General features: G+C 41.3%; 1 long non-coding RNA gene across 1 annotated transcript; it reads left to right on the top strand.

Annotated features, from left to right (window-relative positions):
* The first annotated feature begins 1019 nt into the window (after positions 1-1019).
* LOC309367791 lies at positions 1020-22461 on the top strand. Its single transcript, XR_014167364.1, has 3 exons — positions 1020-1302; positions 4139-4204; positions 20750-22461. It is a non-coding gene; the product is annotated as an uncharacterized lncRNA (long non-coding RNA).
* The last annotated feature ends 480 nt before the right edge of the window (positions 22462-22941 follow it).

Genomic DNA, 22941 nt, shown 5'->3' with positions numbered 1-22941 from the left:
AACTCTGGGAATCATAGATCTAGGGGGTGGAGTGAGGTATCAGCATCCATAGCAAACTACCGTTCCCAGGATTTGGGGGACAATGTAACAGCTTAAAGTGGTGTGATGCTGCTTTAAATGTATAGAGGGATTTATACCCCACTTTTTAATAGAGTCCTCCAGGTGGCTAACAGTGTTAGTCAAACGCAACAGATACACCAAAATACCAAACCAGCCCACCCTAGGCAGCCCCACTGGAGCAGGAGCAGCCAGATGCTCCGTCACATACGGCAGTTACTGTAAGTTGGCTCTGTGAGAGTCAGAGAAGTGCGTCCAACTGGGGCTGGCCCCAATGCTGCATCTGCCTGCCCGCCCTACTCTCCCCCTTCTTCTTCCATGGGGATTACAGCCGAGGAAAGTCAACGTGCAATAAGGACATATCACCACGTAGAGTAGGGAGACTGGGACGGTAATATATTACGCTAGGGACATAGGTGGAACAAAGTGACATCAATATTATGACTGCAGCCCTTAAAAACAGCAACCTTAATTGGTTTATTATAAGAGTCTTAGTTAACCTATTGATTAAATTTGCATCAATATGCATAAGGGCAGGAAGACCTCCCTTATTTTTAAATAATGCATTCACAATTCCTAGAAGGTATCATTTAGAAGAGGCATTTCCTTCTATGTATATGATCCACAGAATATATAATTATTTTTAAAAGATGAATGGGACGTGCACATTCACATAAGGCACTTCTATATGATTTTGGGCTATCCTGCTTTTCACCCTGCAGTCCATGCTGTTCAAGAGAGTCTCCTGTTCCTCCAGAATGGCTTTTCCAGGACTACAGAGGAGTCAGGGGTGGGGAAGAGAGGATAGGAAAGAACTCACACAACCTTTGGATCCACCTCAATGTTGATAAAGATTAAAATCAGCTGCTATATTAGTTGGAGGTTCCTTTTTATTCCATTTTGATTACACACTGCAGCCCTAACCCTAATTTGGATAATGCCCTTCTCATTCTCAACATCTGACAACAATTCCTTCCACAATATAAACATGGCTCCTCTTGGATGACTTTGGCTCCCAATGCTTGAAAATGCTGTAGAGATGCTATCTATCATCACCAAAATCCCACCTTGGAAAGCATGATCCACCTTATCTCACAAGGTGTGGGAAGGATATTCTTTCATGACTTGCAAAAACAGCACCACACATAACAAGAGGGGAAAGGGGAAGGAAACTGACAGCCAACCACCGTTATGAGAGACAACCTGCACAGTGAACCGAGTGCCAAGACAGTTACAAATAGCCAGGTGCGTACAGAGGAATACCAATCAAGATCTCTTCCTTCTCCCTAATCTCTATAAGGTGCCACTTTTCAAATAGCGCTTCAGGGTAGCTTGATAATTGCTTCTTTTAAAATACCTAAATTAAATATACATCTGTAATGCCAGGCACATTTGTCTCATACCTTGTTTCAGCAGCATGACACTTTTTAAAGTAGTGTTGCTGATTTATTACCAATATGACTTGATTTTCAGTCATTTCTGTGATTTATAAATCAGGACTTTACATACTCTGGGTATTAAGGTCTATTTTATGAATCCCAGTTTATTTGTTAAAGAAGACTGATTTAGTGGACAGATTTATTAATCACTGCTTGGAAATTCAAGCTAAAGTCTTGGTTTAAAGTCTTACATTTCTAAATTAGATGCTTAAATCAAATTCCAATTTATACATAATGGGCTTGGTTGCAAGGGATGTGCAGGGAAGTCATACATCTGCTACCTGCTTCTACCTGAGGATACAAAAATATGTCATGTTCATCACGAGTAACTTAGTTATTACCAGCCTAGCTGGAAATGAAGCTACTTTTAATCAAAATCTTGCCCCCAGTTAGAATTGCTACATCTTGGGGTCAGAAATTTCCTTCATTACCAAAGGCTACAGCCTTCAGTCCACAGACTCCAAAGACACTTACTCTTCTGAAGTTTCATTTAAGTCAATAGAATTACTCCAGAACTATTTCAAAAGTAATTAGTATGAGACTGCAGCATAAATGGCAAATCTTTCCCCTCCACCCCAGTGCTTGGTGGCCTTGGCTGTAGTACTGTAGGAATGTGTTGTATTTTAAAGGCATGGCATCTATCTATCTATCTATCTATCTATCTATCTATCTAATCTCTATCTATATCTATCTATCTATCTATCATCATTCATCTATCTATCTATCTATCTATCTATCTATCTATCTATCTATCATCTATCTATCTATCTATCTATCTATCTATCTATCTATCTATCTATCTATCTATCTATCTCTATCATCTATCTATCTGTCTGTCTGTCTGTCTGTCTGTCTGTCTATCTATCTCTATCTATCTATCATCTATCTATCTATCATCTATCTATCTATCTATCTATCTATCTATCTATCTATCTATCTATCTATCTATCTATCTATCTCTATCTATCTATCTATCTATCTATCTATCTATCTATCATCTATCATCATCTATCTATTCCCTATTGTCTGCCAGTAAGGGTTCAGGGAGCACACTTATCATGCTAAGGCCTCCAGATCCAGAAAAGAGGTCTATGTCAGAAAGAATCCAGGAGGAGTTGGAAGGCTAAGCTGGTTCAGGAGGGGAGCAGCCTCAATGCTGGCTGTGGGAGCCAATCTGCTGCCACTACCATTGGCTGGTTTACTTTACTCAGCGATAGATTTCCTCCTGACGGACAGCTTGCTTATGAGTAGCAGGAAAGTGAAGCACTGGATATGATTAGGGAGCCACATGTAAAAGCCAGAGGAAGGAGATAACTAAGTGGAAGCTCTTTTCCGTCCAGCCAAAATCACGGAGTTTGGAAAGGACCCTGAGGGCCATTTAGTCCAACCACTCCAGTGCAGGAGTCTCATCTAAGGCATCCATGACAGATGGCCACCTCTGCTTAAAACCTCCAAAGAAGGAAAGTCTGCCACCTTCTGAGTTAGTCCGTTCCACTGTCAAACAGCTCTTACCAACAGAAAGTATTTTCCTGATTTTTGGTTGGAATCTTTCTTGTAACTTGAAGCCATTGCTTCAGAAAACTGGACACACTACTCCACGTGTGGTCTGACCAAGGCAGAATACAGCTGTACTATTACAGTACTTCCCTTGATCTGGACACTATACTTCTATTGATGCAGCCTAGAATAGCATTAGCTATTATTTTCGACGAGATTGCCCTCCTGGAAAAAGACTAATTTACGATGCAACAGGTCGGGAAAGCTAAAGAGCGAGTTTTTGGACTGTATTTCATCAGAAGACAAGATGGCGATGGCTTGCTCGAGCGGAACTGTTCGGACTATTGGGATTTACGAGAGAGCAGTACAAAGTCCACACAGAAATACAAGCAAGACTGTTTTTTTTTCAACCCACTTGCGGAGTAATTCGGAGGGAAAGGAAAGGAAAATGAGGAATGACAAGCATTGAGAAGAGGGGTCTGGAAATATCATTCTTAATATGAAAGTAGCAGAAAACAGTTGAGGATTGGACTCCTGCTGATTGAAAAGCATGGGTACACCTCACAAAAATTTATAATTTGGAAAATAATTGGACTACATAACATGTTATGTTATGTTATGTTATGTTATAATTTGGACTAATTGATTTGATGTGTTTAATTTGGTAATATGAAACTTAATAAAAATTATTTTTTTAAAAAAGATGCTGAACTTCAATAGACCCAGGGCAAAACCCTGTGGCACCCCACATGTCATTTCCCCCAGGATGACGAAGAACCATTAACAATAACTCTTGGGGTTCACTCAGTCAACCAGCTAGAAGTCCACCTAACAGTCCCCTCATTCAACCCCAATTTTACCAGCTTCCCTGAAATAATATACTGTAATGAGGGACTTGCCAAAAGCCTTACTGAAATCAAGATGCACTATATGAAAGTGGCTTGTGCAATGCCTCTTCTTCAAATTTTAATATAACATAAGAGATCTAATGGGTTATACTAAAGCTGCACCTAGTCCACAATACAATTTCCGACAAGTGGAATTTGTTCCACCTTTCCAGCAACACCTTGGTCATTTTGATTGTGCTTTTCTGATCCTTTTCATAAACTTGCTAACATCTCCTCTTTTCTTCTATGCTTCCTCAGCCCTGGAATAAAGCATTACAGTGATGGCAATCTGAGAAGAAGCAGGAATCCTAAGAGTTTTTTCAGGTACAAATTTGTGTCTCCCTGTTTCCTTTTATAAAGTTTTCTGTACCTTGCAGATGGTCTAGTTAGGCTTCACTCTGACACCAGGGGAAGATAACTGGCAGTCTAGATACCAATTTCTTTGCCCAGCACCAGCTAGTGACCCTGATCTTTATACTGTTAATATCACAATCAGGACCTCACTTACTGTTTAATCAAAATACAAACATGAAATGTTGCATATGTCCTTGTCAGAATGCAGAAGCACCTTGAGAAGATTGGGAGGAATTCTTCCTTTTACACAGTCATACCAGCAAAAATATGCACCACATTGTAGAGAGTATGGTTGCACCTTGAAAGTACATGAAAACGTTGTGTGGGGGATGTTACTTGACAAAACTTGGATGGTGGACCTACATAGGATATCTGAAATGCAGATGCAAATCTTTACAAATTGTGTGTGCCAACAGCAGAAGACATAAAGATGAGACTAACATTTTCCTTCGCACAAGGTGCTGGCATGATAGAGCAGGGGCTTCTGCAGTGATGTTTTGGAGCTACTTCACATCAGATGCCAAATGTTTGATTTGGAAAATCATTAGCAGACATTATCCTTGAGGTTGTGTGACTGGGGACTTGATGAGCAGTAGCAGCAGCAACCTCCCAACCCATCCTCTTACGAAATAACTCTTCAGTGTAGAAAGCTTTCCTTTTGTGTTCATCCAGGTTCTTTATGTTTTCTCTGCTGCAATCCCTCCACATCTGTTCAACAAGCCCATCTCCAGCTGAGAAGAAGGTACTGATAGATAGCACAGCCATGTTGCACATTCTGTTGTTCTTGGCAGTAGCTTCCCCTTTTGCAGCATCCAAAAGTGCACAGTAGCTGCAAGTGGGTTTTCAGAGCTACATTCTTTCCTGCACATTGAAACAAATTGGATGGCTTTGATATGACATGGACCAGCACAAAAGGCGTCGAGTCTGTCCCTGGAGGCGTCAGCTGGCACTGCGCAGAACATCTTAAGCAGCACGTGACGTTCTGATGGGCTGGTGGTAGCAGAAGTTAAAAGTAAGAATCGCCTCTCAGAAATTAGGACTTCAGAATCGTAGCCTTTACAAACAGATTAAAACTTAACTAAGGAGGTGATTAAATGATTAAAAGGGATCCCACACAATATGTACCGAAATCAGCAGAAAAACTGTGAAACTGCCTGTTGAACATGCAAAGCAAAATCAATGAGAGATTTCTTCTGTTTATAGGAAAGGGAAACCAAGCAGACTGCAAGTTTATCCAGGTCAATCAGAGTTCTCAACTCAGCTCAGACTTCTCTAGCAGATCCTGTATTCACAGAGAATACAGCTCACAAAGAAATAAGAAGGGGCATCAAGGAAGAAAAATATTTCCTCCCCCATGAAGACCTATTGTTTTGCGTTCTGGTTCCATGCTGGAATCCTTAGCTCAGTATTTGGATTCTTTTTTGCACACCGTTTATTATACATTTGGTGCCCAGTGTTAGAAACACTATCATTTCATTAATGGACTGAAGGTCTGAAGCCTGATAATCACACGGGTTTAATTATGCTAGATGTTAGCTCATCATATATTTCAGTGAATCTGTTTTAATTTCTCACCCATCAGCTAATCCACCTACTCATTTCTTACTGCATCTCATTTCTTACCTGGTTCAAACATTGGCTCATGGTTTGATCATTCATGCCTGTCACACTCCACCTCAAGCCTCACCTTTCACACATGGTTTGATGAAACCATAGTTTGACCTGTGCAGGTGTAATAAACTTGAGTTTGACCAAACCAGTAAGTGAGGGGAAAGATTTTCGGTGCATCAATATATCTGATATGTATGATTGTAGACTCACACAGAGTCTGCAAAATCGGACTTCTGCCATTTAGATTTCTATAATGTCTCTGTCTCGTTCTCAAACTCTATAAAGAATTATGCTATTCTTAAAGAGACTCCTTTTATGGTTCCGTCTCTGAGTCAACTTTAATCCAGCAACCAATCCAGCCCATGAGTCTATGTCCTGAGATTGTTGCAGAGCTTAATTATAATAAATGCATGTAAAGCTTCTGGAAATCCCTTGTACCTGATTGAAGGTACACAAGCACCCCAATTTGTTATTACATGTATTCATCCCTGCAAAACAGTCTCTCAGTTTTAAATTTACACTAAATATCTCACCTCTTGCCCTCCTCCTTTTTTTTTAAGGTTACAGCTAAGCATTTAAAATTACTTTGCCCAATGTTGGAAAAGATATGCAGGAGTAGCCGTGCAATTCTTGGAACTGATTAAACCAAATCTTTTTCAACTGGAAGCTGAAACACTTTATCAGGCAGAGACAGCACCTACAAAGCAAATTCAATGGAATCACCTGTGCCCCTAATAGTAATAAAGTGGAAAGCAGACACTACAGCTGCAACCAGAATAATAAAAGAGGTAGAGCTTCTACTCTCTATAAAGTTATTCCACCTGGAACAGCCATCTTTCTCTGAATAAATTTGCAAATAAACACAGGCTGAGTTCTTGTTAGGAGGTCCCTCTCTCATGCTCTCGTTAGGGGGCAAAATCTGTCACATGCTGTCTCACTGCTTCTGCAGAGACCACAGCTACAAATGATCATTCATGCGTGTGTGTGTGTGTGTGTGTGTGTGAAAAATGCAGCAAAGAACTAGAGCTGAATATTCTCAGCTTCAGATGAAATATGCTGCACATTTCAAGTTAAATCAAAGCTTTAGATATGCTTCCCAAAAGACCACGTTTCTTGACCATTCTGAAACCAAACACATTACACTTCATGAATACAGACCACATGATATGCCCCAGGGACTCACACCTTTCACCCTGTAGTTTGAGGTGAGGTGATGAAGTGGGAATTTTTGCAGGTGCAAGTTCTCAAGTTATGATGCTGTGAGACTTTGAATATGTGCACCTGCCCAAATGTTCTCATCTACTTCGCTATTGGAAGTCATAGTACAAAAGGACTGTCAGGTCAACCAGGCTTGGGCCGGATTATCAGTTGAATTTAATATAACATTGTTGTGCCTTCCTTCAGCTCAAGGCATCTTACAATACCAAAGCGTTTTAAAACAACAATGAAAAGACAAGACTACATACAGTAGTGTTTGCCTCTCAGTTTTATTAATAGACCTGAATTCTAGCACCACTTCTCATGAGTAAAAGATGTAGCAGCAACTTGAGCCTTTCTACATGACAAATTTAAACTATTTTCAAATCTCTTTAATTCTTAATGCTGCCTGATAATTGTAGGTCTGTGAAGGTGCTAAAGATCCAGTATCAAAGCTCTACAGATTATTTGGAAACAGTCATGATCTCTAAGCCAACCAAGTAGCCAAGCAATTGTTTTTGTAGTCTGAGTCCTTGAGCAGTAAAGATCTCTAGATATTGAAGAGAGATGCATTTTTTAAAAAATTGCCCTGTCTAGTTTGCAATCACAGAAGCACACATGTGAATGATAATGCATCATACAGTGTTCTATAGTTGACGAAGTTAGGTTAGCTACACAGGAAGTCAAATCACTGGCAGCAAGTCTCAGTCTCCACAGTTTCAGTGCAGAATTCTCCAGCATTACCTGAACATATTGAACCTGGGATCTTTTAAATCAGAGGATCCCAATTTACTAAGTACTGCAGACACCCTGTTTTTCAAAAGCCAACCACAGAACCCCTACTTTGGGAAATTTTGGTATCTTTCTCCAATATCTAGAGATCCAGAAATGAATCTAGCCTGTGAAGAACAGCAACTGTGGTTATGATGAGTGCCGTTAAACACAGTTTTTAAAAGTCATCCCATGAAGGCAAAACAGGGACAATTTGTTATCAGAGTCGGGCCCCAAGAAATAGAAACTGTCCCTAGTAAATAGAGACCACTGGAGCATGTGACATTTGCTTCTACATTTCTTTTGTAAGTGGCATTGCTTGGATGCCAGACAAAACAACAGGCAAGTGTTGCTGCTAAAGCTCTTATTACTTTAGTCTGCTAGAAAACCAAATAGTAAGTGGCACAATGTTAGGGGAAGGCAGAAGCAAAGGGAAGAGAGTTCTTGTTGCCTTTAAGCAGATAACTCTCCTCTCCAAATTAGATTAGGAACAGGGTTTCAAAGGAAAACAGCAGACTTGTGTAGTAGAAGAAATTGTCTGGTCATCCAGTGAGAATCCTTCCCAGTCAAGCACAAGTACAGTCTAGGGCAGCAGTTACACTTGCAAAGTGGTGGGGAACCTTTCTCCCCAAGGGCCACATTCCTTTCCAGGGGCCACATGCCATTGGCGGATGTTGCCAGAGGCTGCCACGGAGAATGCTCTCTCCAGAGCCCCTCCCCCTGAGCATCTGAGCTTGGTGAAACTGCAAAGAGGACACCACATGCAGGACAACTGGCAGCCCAAGGGCAGTTTTTTATTTGTGGCGGGGAAGCCTTTATGAAATCCATAAGCTTTTGCTTCTCTCTAATTCTAGCAAAATCATGCCTCCTGCTACCTGGTGCATTAAATCCTGCCATTCTTGGCTGAGCCTTTCCCCCCGGTAAGTGTTCACAGAATTGAAGCTTTACTTGTTATTGTACAAGAAAGTCTGAGAGCTGATGCACTCTTACTCAGGAGTAAGTTGCACTGAGTTCTCTACAGACAGGCTGCATGGTGCCTCTCACATTTTGGTGTCCTAATTTGGCATTGTTCTTTTAAATTAGGGAAACTTTTTAGTGCCAGCAACACTGAGTATATAGGATCTCCTGAAAATTATGTTTATGTGTATATTCATAACATCTGCTTTAATAGCGTTGCCACAGGAGTAAGCACAGGCCTGCAACAAGAAGTATGAATTAAAAATGCCCATGCATTATTAAGGCTGGGCATATAGAGTCTATCAAGGAAGAACAGCAATAAGACCCCATTCTATGGATATTGATGTGTCAATAATTCTCGGGCGATTTGTATATTCATTCATGCTTCATTAAAGATTCATTGGGGTTTAATTCCAGGGAAATTCAAATATAAGGAGCATCTCTGATAAAAGAGGCAAACCTTTTAAATATCTTCCTGTGTGTGTGTTTATTTTTTAATATAATCTATCAGTAATACTTTTACAGCAAAGTGTTTGTCACTCAGCCTGAAATGTTGTTTTGTTGGTTTATTAAAGATTTATTGCTATTTTACCCAAGAGGAAAATTTACATGACATGCATTATAAACATTAAGAGCATGAGGCAGAGCTAAGGAGGACCCTATTCATTAATATGGGATTGTGCTGTTTTAAGAATGGAATGCTCTCTAAGAATCAGAGTATTTACTCACTGGGAACGGAATAAAAACAGTTGTGGAAATGTGACTCCTAGACCTCATGCACCAAATATTTGTAGCCTAATTCCCCCCTCCCTTTGATACAGCTTGACCAATCAACCTGGGAGGGGAGATTTAAAAGTAGGTGCAGGTCAGGCATGGAAGTATGTGGGACAAATGTTTATTTAATTCAGAAGGACACATTTTGGAGGTCTTGTGAGACACAAAAAAGCATTTGGCATCATGGTATTACTATAGAGGGCGGTCTTGCCGAGGGCGTCTTTTTAGATTCAGGTAGGCAATATAATAAACTCCAAGTTTATTACATTAACAGAGTTTATTTGCTAGAAAAGCTTGCAAAGCACAAAGTATTAAAAAAGCAGAGCTCTCACAGTCCTTTGAACTGCTGGGAAAAACCCTCCAAGGAAGCAGCTCAACTTCCCACTCCTTCAATCTAAGGCTTGTGTTGTAATTATTTTGTTTTATTATTTATTAAATTTGTATACTACTCATCATCTGAAGATCACAGGGCCATTTAAAACATAAAAATGGAATAAAAGCACCAAATATATAACATAACAACAACAACAATTAAAACAATATCCCCCTCTGATACATTTTCATACCCCACAGCAGCTATTTGAGTGCCATAATCTCACATGATTTCACACCAAAATCTCCCCCTGAAAATGAGCTTTGCTGTGACCTTGCGCAGAGCCACAAAACTCAGTCTTTTGGGTTCCATAATCTCATGTGGGTCACATGACTTGTGCAGGAGCATGGGCAGGAAGATGCACATCCCAGTTTGGGGACTCATGTTGGAGTGTATGCATTTTAAAGGCCATTGATTAGCCCAAGGCCTAGTTGAAAAGAAACATTTTCACCTGGTGCCTAAAGGTGCCAGACAAAGCTCGCTGGGAAGAGTATTCCACAAACGGGAGGCCACAGCAGAAAAGCCCCCATCTCATGTCACCACCCTGGAGACCTCTCGTGGAGTATGAAGAAGGGCCTCAGGTGAGGACTGCAGGGTTGAGGTCAGTTCAAATGGCGAGAGGTGGTCCTTGAAGTCCTGAGTTGTTTAAGGCTTAGGTCAAAACCAGTACTTTGAATTGGACCTGGAAACTAATTGGCAGCCCGTGCAGTCGGGACAGAATTGGCATTATATGCTCAAACTGCCTTGTCCTGTTGAGTAACCTGGCTGCCGAGTTCTGCACCAGCTGAAGTTTCCAGGCTGTCTTCAGCCCCATGTACAGTATAAATGCATTGCAGTAATCTAACCTAGAGGTTACCAGAACATAGAAAAAAAGGGAAGTCAGTAAAGTCAGTAAATGAGTGAGGGGGTTTTCTGACTTGGATCTTCAGCTCTAAGACAGGGAATGACTTAGAACCATAACACTCATCCTTGTGTTGTAGGTGAAAGTTCATATTTTGAGCCTGGATGTAGAACTCTGGGTACTATGTATGTATGTATGTATGTATGTGTGTATGTATGTATGATATTGGGCAGATGTAACCACTGGATAATTATGCCCTTCAATACAATGGGTTTGTGAAATTACAACATCCTTCCATGACAAGAATACCTTTGTATGCACTTTAAAAGCTGTGAATCTTTGTAGAGCTATGCAGTTTTAGCCCATCTTCCTAGCTATCCTGGATTATTTTGCAAAACACTTAGTAATTCAGTTTTGTCATAGAGGTTCACAACATTAACACCCCAAGAGGATCTGGCCTCTCCCATAGTGACAACCTTGGATTCCAACGCAAATCAGGCATAGCTGTGTCTCCCAACTGTCCAGCCTGCAGCCTTGCAGCTCACACAACTCAATGCTCAACTGCGGACTTTGTTTTTATCTAACTACCGGCAAGTTGAGGGTGTGAGTTGGGGGGGGCACCCATTTGCTGTCTGTCACAGAGCCACTTCCTTTGTTACCTTAACATTCCATACTCAGGTCATTAACTCAGCAGGAAGCTAGGCTAACTCTTCCAGGAATTTTAATGCTTTCTGGATCCAAGAATTAGAAGGGTCTTGGCATACAGCATAACTCCCCCTCCCCCCAGAAAAACAACCTCATAATACATAGAAACATCCCATGTCTGAAGATACAATTTGATCGAGTTGAACAGTTTATAAATAAATTCAGCAAAGCAGATATCTTTAACTACTAATACAACAAAAACAGAATAATCATATAAATGGTTAGAATATGCTGGAGCCATAACTCCAAGCAAATATTTCAACCTACTGCTAATTAATCACAATCTTACTTATGGCAAATCTTGCCATAGGATTGCCCCCGAAATATTGTAAAAAACATAAACAAGCCTCTTAATATGCAATAATTGATTATACATTTTGCTTCTTTTTGTGCTATATTTGTTATATTATACTTGCAATTACTGCAATTTATTTTCCCTTGACATTTCTCCAAATGAGGCAGTGAGTGTGTGTAGAGTGAGATGGAGCTTTATGAGGTAAATGGATCACAAAAGATTTTTCTTTTCTTTTCATCACTCTGGTGGGTTGTCCTTTCCTTTATTTTATACCAGTACATTCACCACATCCAAGACACCTGTTATTCCTAAACAAACTTACAGATTTAACTGCATATTAACTTTGTAAAAAAGAGGGGCCTGAAAGTGAGCTGCTCTCCCCACTCAAAAATGGGCATGCTGCATTTATTTATTTATACAGAATTTCTATACTGCTTAACTGTAAATAATAATAATAATAATTTATTACTTATACCCCACCCACTTTGGGCAGCTTCCAACAGGATATTAAAAACACAATAAAACATCAAATATCAAAACTTCTAAGCAGTTTATCTCCCTCCTCCCACCTATATTTTAGAAAGTGGTTTGTCGATATGCTCAAGTTGTTGTTGTTGTTGTTGTTTAGTCGTTTAGTTGTGTCCGACTCTTCATGACCCCATGGACCAGAGAACGCCAGGCACCTCTGTCCTACACTGCCTCACGCAGTTTGGTCAAACTCATGCTGGTAACCTCGAAAACACTACCCAACCATCTCGTCCTCTGTCGCCCCCTTCTTTCCCCCTTCTTGTGCCCTCCATCTTTCCCAACATCAGGGTCTTCTCCAGGGAGTCTTCTCTTCTCATGAGGTGGCCAAAGTACTGGAGCCTCAGCTTCACTCAGGGTTGATTTCCTTCAGTATGGAGAGGTTTGATCTTCTTGCAGTCCATGGGACTCTCAAGAGTCTCCTCCAGCACCATAATTCAAAAGCATCAATTCTTCAGCGATCAGCTTTCTTTATGGTCCAGCTCTCACTTCCATACATCACTACTGGGAAAACCATAGGTTTTACTATACGGACCTTTGTTGGCAAGGTGATGTCTCTACTTCTCAAGATGCTGTCTAGGCCTGTCATTGCCCTTCTCCCAAGAAGCAGGCGTCTTTTAATTTCGTGGCTGCTGTCACCATCTGCAGTGATCATGGAGCCCAAGAAAGTAAAATCTCTCACAGCCTCCATTTCTTCCCCTTCTGTTTGCCAGGAGGTGATGGGACCAGTGGCCATGATCTTCGTTTTTTTTATGTTGAGCTTCAGACCATATTTTGCGCTCTCCTCTTTCACCCTCATTAAAAGGTTCTTTAATTCCTCCTCACTTTCTGCCATCAAGGTTGTGTCATCTGCATATCTGAGTTTGTTGATATTTTTTCCGGCAATCTTAATTCCGGCTTGGGATTCATCCAGCCCAGCCTTTCGCATGATGAATTCTGCATATAAGTTAAATAAGCAGGGAGACAAAATACAGCCTTGTCGTACTCCTTTCCCAATTTTGAACCAATCAGTTGTTCCATATCCAGTTCTAACTGTAGCTTCTTGTCCCACATAGAGATTTCTCAGGAGACAGATGAGGTGATCAGGAACTCCCATTTCTTTAAGAACTTGCCATAGTTTGCCGTGGTCGACACAAGTTATTGTTGCCCAATTTGCCACAAGGGTTCCTGAGGTGGAGGGGCCAGTCTTCATCTGTGTTTCAACACCAGATGCCATTTTGAATCAAGATGGCAGACCGAACCTTGAGTTTGATGTGACTTTGACCCATTTTATGTGGCAGTTCCAAACTGTGCTAATTTGGATATATTCTACACTCAACCTTTGCATGTCATCATCACCCCTATCTCTGCAAATGGAGCCGCAGTTCTGGTGCTCTAGACTGTTCCACCAACACAGATGCTAGTATCTTAGCTGAGCATAGAACCTCGGCCAGTCTCTCCTTCCCTGCTGGCAGCAATCTGGAATCATAGAATCATAGAATCATAGAGTTGGAAGAGACCACAAGGGCCATCGAGTCCAACCCCCTGCCAAGCAGGAAACACCATCAGAGCACTCCTGACAAATGGTTGTTAAGCCTCTGCTTAAAGACCTCCAAAGAAGGAGACTCCACCACACTCCTTGGCAGCAAATTCCACTGTCAAACAGCTCTTACTGTCAGGAAGTTCTTCCTAATGTTTAGGTGGAATCTTCTTAGGTGGAAACAACCTTTCTCCATCCTCTATGTGATATCCTTTTATATATTTGAAAATTGCTATCATATCACCCCTTAACCTTCTCTTCACCAGGCTAAACATGCCCAGCTCCCTTAGCCGTTCCTCATAAGGCATCGTTTCCAGGCCTTTGACCATTTTGGTTGCCCTCCCTCTGGACACGTTCCAGTTTGTCAGTATCCTTCTTGAACTGTGGTGCCCAGAACTGGACACAGTACTCCAGGTGAGGTCTGACCAGAGCAGAATACAGTGGCACTATTACTTCCCTTGATCTAGATGCTATACTCCTATTGATGCAGCCCAGAATTGTATTGGCTTTCTTAGCTGCCGCGTCACACTGTTGGCTCATGTCAAGTTTGTGGTCAACCAAGATTCCTAGATCCTTTTCACATGTACTGCTCTCAAGCCAGGTGTCACCCATCTTGTATTGTGCCTCTCATTTTTTTTTGCCCAAGTGCAATACTTTACATTTCTCCCTGTTAAAATTCATCTTGTTTGTTTTGGCCCAGTTCTCTAATCTGTCAAGGTCGTTTTGAAGTGTGATCCTGTCCTCTGGGGTGTTAGCCACCCCTCCCAGTTTGGTGTCATCTGCAAATTTGATCAGGATGCCCTTGAGTCCATCATCCAAGTCGTTGATAAAGATGTTGAATAAGACCGGGCCCAAGACAGAACCCTGTGGCACCCCACTAGTCACTCTTCTCCAGGATGAAGAGGAACCATTGATGAGCACCCTTTGGGTTCAGTCAGTCAGCCAGTTGCAAATCCACTGAGTGGAAGCATAGTCCAGACCGCATTTTACCAGCTTCTTTACAAGAATATCATGGGGCACCTTGTCAAATGCCTTGCTGAAATCAAGGTAGGCTACATCCACTGCGTTCCCTTCATCTACCAGGGTTGTAATTCTGTCAAAAAACGAGATCAGGTTAGTCTGACATGACTTATTTTTCAGAAATCCATGCTGACTATTGGTGAGCACAGCATTCCTTTTTAGGTGCTCACAGACTGTTTGCTTAATGATCTGCTCCAGAATCTCCCCTGGTATTGATGTCAGACTGACTGGGCGGTAATTATTTTGGTCCTCTCTTTTCCCCTTTTTGAAAATAGGGACAACATTTGCCCTCCTCCAGTCTGCTGGGACTTCGCCTGTTCTCCAGGAATTCTCAAAGATGACTGCACGTGGTTCTGAGATCACATATGCCAGTTCTTTTAATACCCTTGGATGCAGTTCATCTGGCCCTGGAGACTTGAATACATCTAGACTAGCCAAGTATTCTTGTACTATCTCCTTAGTTATTCTGGGCTGTGTTTCCTCTGCTGAATCATTTGCTCCAAATTCTTCAGGTCGGGCATTGTTTTCTTTATCGGAGAAGACTGAGGCAAAGAAGGCATTGAGGAGTTCAGTCCTTTCTGTGTCCCCTGTTTGCATTTCACCATCTTCTCCTCTGAGTGACCCCACTGTTTCTTTGTTCTTCCTTTTGCTACGAACATACCCATAAGAGCCTTTTTTGTTGCTTTTAACCTCTCTAGCAAGCCTGAGTTCATTCTGTGCTTTAGCTTTTCTGACTTTGTGTCTACATGTGCTGGCTATTTGTTTGAATTCCTCTTTGGTGGTTTCCCCCCTTTTCCATTTTTTGTACACATCCTTTTTAAATCTTAACTCAGTTAAAAGTTCTTTAGATAGCCACCCTGGCTTCTTTAGGCACCTTCCATGTTTCTGTCTCATTGGTATTGCCTGAAGTTGTGCTTTTACTATCTCCCTCTTAACAAACTCCCATCCATCATGAACTCCCTTTCCTTTTAGTATTACTGTCCATGGGATCTCACCCAGCACTTCCCTAAGTTTTATGAAGTCGGCTTTCTTAAAGTCAAGAAATTGAGTCCTAGTATGCTTGGCTGCTCCTTTCCGCTGTATAGTAAACTTCAGAAGAGCATGATCACTCACGCCTAACGATCCTTCCACTTCTACCCCACTAACCAGGTCATCAACATTGGTTAGGACCAGATCTAAAATGGCTGTTCCTCTTGTTGCTTCTCCCACTTTCTGGACAATGAAGTTGTCTGCAAGGCCAGTGAGGAATCTGTTTGACCTTATGCTCTTGGCTGAGTTTGACATCCAACAAATATCCGGATAATCGAAGTCCCCCATTACTACTATCTTCCTTCCTTTTGCATGCTTGGCCATCTGTTCCAGGAAGGCATCATCTATGTCCTCCGTTTGGCTTGGGGATCTATAGTAAACTCCCACAATGAGGTCCCTGTTATTCTTCTCTCCCTTAATTTTGACCCAAATGCTCTCACTTTGGCTTTGAGGTTCTAAATCTTGGATCTCTTCGCAGGTATACACATCCCTGACATATAACGCCACTCCTCCTCCTTTCTTGACTGGTCTGTTTCTCTGAAATAGATTGTATCCCTCCATTATTACATTCCAATCGTGGGACTTATCCCACCAGGTTTCAGTGATGCCTATTATGTCATATTTAGTTTGCTGTACCAAGAGCTCAAGCTCATCTTGTTTATTTCCCATGCTTTGCGCATTAGTGTACAGACATTGAAGTCCATTAATCATTCCCCCGTGTCTCTTATTTAAGGATTTTTTCCTCCCACCACTAGGTCTGCGTGCTGTTTGCTCCATTTCGTCTATGACATTTAGATGATCATCTTCATCAATTGATAGACTCCTACCTTCAGGAGCACTGTCTCCCTCCCCCACATTAGTCAGTTTAAAGCCCTCCTGATGAGGTTTCTGAGATCTTTTGCAAAAACATTCCTCCCAACCATTGTGAGGTGTAGCCCATCGCTTGCCAGAAGTCCATCTTCAAGAAACTGCAGTCCGTGATCTAAGAATCCAAACCGTTTCTGTTTACACCATTTGTGAAGCCAGTTGTTCACTTCCACTATTCTTCCCTCTCTCCCTGGGCCATGTCGTTCAACTGGGAGGACAGATGAGATGACAATTTGTGCATTTAATTGCTTCAATTTCCTGCCCAGAGCCTCATAATCTCTTTTGATCTTCTGGAGGCTATTGCTTGCAGTGTCATTGGTTCCCACATGAACCAAGAGGAAGGGGTATTTGTCAGTGGGTTTTATGATTCCTTGCAGTCGTTCAGTTACATCTTGGATCTTAGCCCCGGGGAGACAGCACACTTCCCGAGACATCTTGTCAGGCCCACAGATCACTGCTTCTGTTCCCCTCAGTAGGGAATCCCCTATCACCACTACACGCCTCCTCTTAGGTCTGGTCGGGGTTCTTCCATGAGCTGTCCATTCCAAGCTCGCCTGCACATTCCCTGAGGACTGACTTTGCTGCTTGTCTTCATATACCTGATCGACTGTAATGAGGGAGAGATCCTCAAATGGAGTCTGCTCTTCGTCTTCCATGCTAGGGGAGAGGACCTTAAAGCGATTGTGTATTTCTAAACAATCAGAGCAAACCCTGGGCCTCCTACTTCTTTGAGTCACATTTCTCCATAAATCTGGCTCCTGTGTTGGTGAACTAGCCTCCTTCTCAGGGGAGTCCCCTGTCTTCTTCTTGGTGGAGATGGTGTGCTCTGTTGCTTCCAAGAAGAGCTCCAGCTCTCTAATTCTTTGGAGCATAGCTACACGTTCCTCCAGTTGCTGGACTTTGTCTTCTAAGAGGGCAAGCAACATGCAATTGCTGCAGGTAAAGCTGCCTGCAACCTTTGGCAAGATGGCAAACATTGCGCAGGAACCGCAGGCGACTGCAGCTGTTCCCTCACCCTCCATCTTGAGAACGTGTCATTGGGGGTGACTACAGCGGTCCTCCATCATAAAAAGCATGAAGACAGGACAAATAAATCCTCCCAAAAAACCTAGGTCTCCCCCAACAAACGTTTGAGACTAGCTCCCCTAAATCTAAAAGATGGATCAAACTGCGTGCGCCACTAGGCTTCAGCTGCTGCCCTGCAAGCTCTGATAAGCTCCTCCCACAGCTAATCACCTGCCTCAACAGAAACCCTGCCCCCTCTGACCTTTTGCACAGGGAGAGCAGCTAATCAGCCACAAGAAACACATACAAGAAAGCCCTTTTTGCACCTTCTTTAGCTGCTGCCCTGTGTGCCACATCTTCCATCATTTTCATTCTGATGCCCCCTAGTTACAATGTATTTACTTATCCTGCATTAGAAATGTATAATATTCAGGAAGATGATTGAGAAGTGTCTGACAATAAATCAGTGAAATGGCATAAAGAGTAGAGCACTTTTGTGGAGGAAATCTGTTCACATGCAGCATGTTCATCTATGGATGGAACCTGATTAATATTTAGACGGAGAGCATTGATGAAAAATGTTTTGATTGCATTCACCGTTTCCCCCAGACCAATTGATTTCTCACACAGTGTTCATTCACCGATGCAGCCTTTCCCAGCCTTGGGTTCCCCAGTGCTACAGCTCCCATCAGCCCCAGGCAGCATGACCCAATGGTCAAGGAGTGTTGGAATTTTAGTCTAACAACCTCCAGGGACCAAAGGCTGCACTAAGGCAACAATCAGCTAGCAGTAAGTTCCACTGAATTTAATGGGATTAATTTCTGACTAGCCAATTCCATCAGCTGCTATTTAAAATTTTAAAACATTCATGTTAAATGTAAAATACACATTCAGTGTTACATCTCGTTTGGCCCGTTGAACTCATAATTATCTTCATTTGGACAGCAGTAGAACTTAGAATTCTTTATTTTATTCTTTATTTTAATTTTTAAGAAAAAAGTCTGAATCATGTACAGAATATGTGTGGTTTGACAGATCTTTCAATTCCTCATTGTCTCTTACTACCCTCCATTTATGCACTGATGGTACATTACAAAAAGGCAACATGGATGGGACTATGATATATATGAATACATAAAGATTCTCTCACATAATTGTGGTGTGTGTTTAACTGATATGCATGTGCACTTGTTCAAATTAATGAAGCATCACAAAACAACCTTGATGTGACTGTATCAAAACTTTGTTCTATTTTTCACAGCATTTCATGAATGTACAAGAGCTCATTTGTGCATCAATAAAGCACTATACAAAAAGGATTTTGATGTAATCTTGAGGTCTCCAAATGGTGCCCACCATTGTCTTTAATCCCCTCAGGGCCAGATTAATAAGGACCACACAACTTGAATTTCTCTTTGTTTCCTTCCCAGTTCTCTGCTTAAGTCCATTGATCATTTTGATTAGCCAGCACCTTTTGAAGAGAAGTGGGAGAACTGCTTTCTCTCCTGTTGGCCTTATTCTCTCCCTCCCCTACCCTACCCTCTTACCTACCCTAATGGGGCAGTTAGGGTAGGTAACAGCTTTTTAAAAAATCAAATTAACAGCAAGACTAAAGAATAGAGGAAATTATCAAGAAGAAATGGTTCGATGGAGTTTCTTAACAAATTGTGTATAAAGAGAATTGAGAACAGCAAGTATTGGAGTAGATTATTATTTTTTTTGTACTATTGTGACCATTTTGTGAAGTAAGTCCTATCAGTGCCAACAAGCAAGTTTTTCTATTCTTGGTTTTAATGTTCGTTAATGCATTTATGAAAGCATATAGGCAAATAATCAAATACTGATACAAGCATTTTTAGTTTTCTATGTAAATGTTGTTTGTGGAGAGTAAAATTTATTCATTTATTATATTTTTTAAAAATCCCTATATATAAATATAGGAGCAGGAAAGGAGCCCTCTCATATATGTCTCCCTGTATGTAGCAAACAGCAATAAACCATGCAGACCCACCACCCAACATTTTGTGGTAAGAGGACCTGAGAGTACCTTGAACCAGAACCTATGTGCAAGTGGCCTAATAGATGTAAAGTATTAAATATTAATACAATTAAAATTAATTTTATAAAATTTTAAATGAGTGCTTAGCACTTGGCTGGGATCCCATTGCCTTTGGCCGAAACACTGGGAGATGGGAGCCTCTTACTGAGCAATTGAGTAGAGCAAGTGGGGCGCTGCAACAGATTGCTGCAGTGTATCCCTGCTGTACATGTGCTGCTCCTCTTCCCCCTCTGCCCCCCCCAACTTCCCACTGCCAGGTGGTCCTTGGAAGGCTCCCCAGCAGGGAATGTGGCGTCTCCCTTGCCTTACTCTGATGCTCTGATGGTGCTCTGATGGTGTTTCCTGCTTGGCAGGGGGTTGGACTCGATGGCCCTTGTGGTCTCTTCCAACTCTATGATTCTATGATACTTACAGGAGAAAGGAAGCGGCTCTGAATTTTTGCTTATTGTAAAAAGTGTGAGAGATACTTCATTTTGAAAATAACCAAGAACACCATAATAAAAATCCTACATAGGATGTTAAGTTTTATTGCCATTTTGGTGAAATAACAAGACTAAAGAACCTAGCTAATTCAAGGGTATATAGGTTAACTGTTTTCCATCTAGAAGCATGCTCGTTTATAATTGTTTTGTTTTGTTGAAGTTTCTAATCTCTGTGATAAAAATTCTATGCCAATAAACCATGGAGACTGTTGCCTTCTGTCCTGAATGACATAAATCTTCATTTTTAAGTACTTGGAAAATACACAGAGAAGAATATCAAACAGCAATAATTTAATTCACTACATACCTTTTTAAACAGATTACACCATTCTTGCAGGATAGATATTTAATCCCATTGAAATTGTGATTACACCCTCCTTGCATATCAATTTTTGCTTTAGTGATCTCCCTCTCTAAACCCACTTAACTGTGATTTCTCTCTCTCTCTCTCTCCCGCCCCCGCCCCCCGCTTCTTTATTTTTTAGCTAATTCCTGCCCTGCAATTTCAGATACAAATTTCCGGAAGACATATATTGTTGGCTCTCTGCTGTGATAACGACGCCAGATTTATCGCTATGCTCTCAGCTAGAACTGCTAGTACTTAGGGGCCTGGAGTGCTCCATTTCATATTGATGTCCACTTCCTCAGTAAACTAAGTTCTTTTCTGAAGAGAATATCTATTAAATATAAAGAAGCTATTCTGAACTCATTACAAGGATGAGGCGTGGTACCCATTTATTTCCTCTGCCAGTGCAGGGATGCCCTCCAGAGATGCTCACGTCCTTTCAGAGGGATGTTTTGGTATGAGGGTGATCAGCTCTGTAACTGAGCTGTATACTATTGCTGCGTGTTCACTGATACTGTATATAAATCTTGAAGTTATAAGAATATGTAAAGGCAAGATCAGAGTTAGGATATTTTTCAGAACAAGTTATGTATAAAATGTTTTTTTTAAAAAAAAGAATGGCACTTGAGCTGTAGTCTGTAGTGAAGTCGGGATCTTTCCCTGTTCCTTTGGGATATGTCAACAAACATCCAAAGGATAAAAGCCTTGTCCATCTTTCCAGAAAAGTAACACTCCGTGGTGAGATCTGCACACATGTTAAAACCGTGGCACAAGGCGAGATGTTTATGTCTCTCTCAACCCTCCCCCTCGCCCATTTCTAATGCCATTTTCTAGTACAGGCCTTGTATGCAAAAGGAGATGTCAGCTAAGGTGAGAGAGTTCACATGGCACCATCCTAATCAAAGAGCATGGATATTTGGGTCTTTTTTTAGAGTGGTGTCATACTGCCCCAGTCTTGAGGATTTTCTTGGAAGCACTGTTTAAAATTATATTGAGGGAGAGTGAGTGAGGTTCAGCTAGAGAGGTGGTTAATATTTGTGACAGAATGGAGTGATACGATAGGGAAAAAGTTGTTATTATTCTGAAGGGGACAGCCATGGGTTTTGCTATTTAATTTGGGCATTGGGCAGCCATGTTTCAGATCCCAGGCATGCTTGCTAGGCAGACCACTGAGCAGTTTAGCTGAGTCCTCCAAGTGGCAGAGGCTGTCCATGGCCTCGGGCCGACATCACCCCCAGGTCTTCTACACAAGATCCTTTTAACTGGAAGTATCAGGCTGTGACCCTGGGGTATCCGGCAAGCGATGCATGGACTTTCCCACAGAGCGATGCTCCTTCCCTGCTCAGTCTTTATGCAGAAGTTTGTGTTGACACAAGTATGTGTACATGATTCTGAAGATATGGAGCCATAAAAGCTGTCTTGATGGTGATATGTCAAAGCAATACTTGTGTCCACAGGATATCCAGCAGATCATTTGTGAAAGTTAAAAAATTTTAAGGAAAGGGAGTTTTGCTCTCGCAGCAGATTTAATGAAGAAACCAGAGAGTGGATTGTTTTGTTTTTCTCTGCATTCAGTATAAACCAATGCTTGTAACTTACTTAGCTTTGCCTGTGTTCTCTAGACCCCATTTTTGGGACTGTTGATTTCATACCTGATCATCCAAAACATGTTACTTTTAAACTACAAAACAGACACAAATCAGAGGCATGAAGGGAAAAATAGAAATGCATTATTGGAGGAGTTGTGAATGATGGAGCTATTGCACAGACATTTTATTTCACCTGCACTGTGAAATTACAACCTGTCATGACTCCGCTAAGTCACATATACTAAGCACAAAATAAATAAAAGAAAATACTGCTCCTGTAGTGTTCTGAACATCTGTTTCATCAAAGTAAAATGCCTAGACATTCCACATAGCTGCCAAATAATGTGCTTTCCAGCAATAAAAAAAATAGATTCTGAGTTCTGCATTATAGCATTATGTCCAGATATAACAAATGTCTTGAACAAATATTACAATAATGTACGGTGATGGATTGTAAAGATTTCAAAAAAGATATTCCAGACGTTTTCACCAAGTAGCTAGTGGATCTATGGCTTTGCCTCAAGTATAAATTTAGAGTAAACTGCAGTTCATAGAATTACTTGAAATTTCTATTCTGTTAACTGGGAGGAAGCAAGAGAAGTAATTCTTGTCTTCTCATTTGGGCTGAGAAGCATATGGTTCTTCAATGTGGCGGTGCTTTTAAGGTCCTGTTTTTGGAGAGAACCATCTCATCGACTTCACTGTCCTAGCCATTGGCCTTAACTTTTCAGGTAAAAATAAA

Source organism: Podarcis melisellensis (assembly GCF_964234715.1).
Source record: "Podarcis melisellensis genome assembly, chromosome: 4".
Lineage (NCBI taxonomy): Eukaryota > Metazoa > Chordata > Lepidosauria > Squamata > Lacertidae > Podarcis > Podarcis melisellensis.
This window is presented reverse-complemented; position numbering and strand designations above follow the sequence as displayed.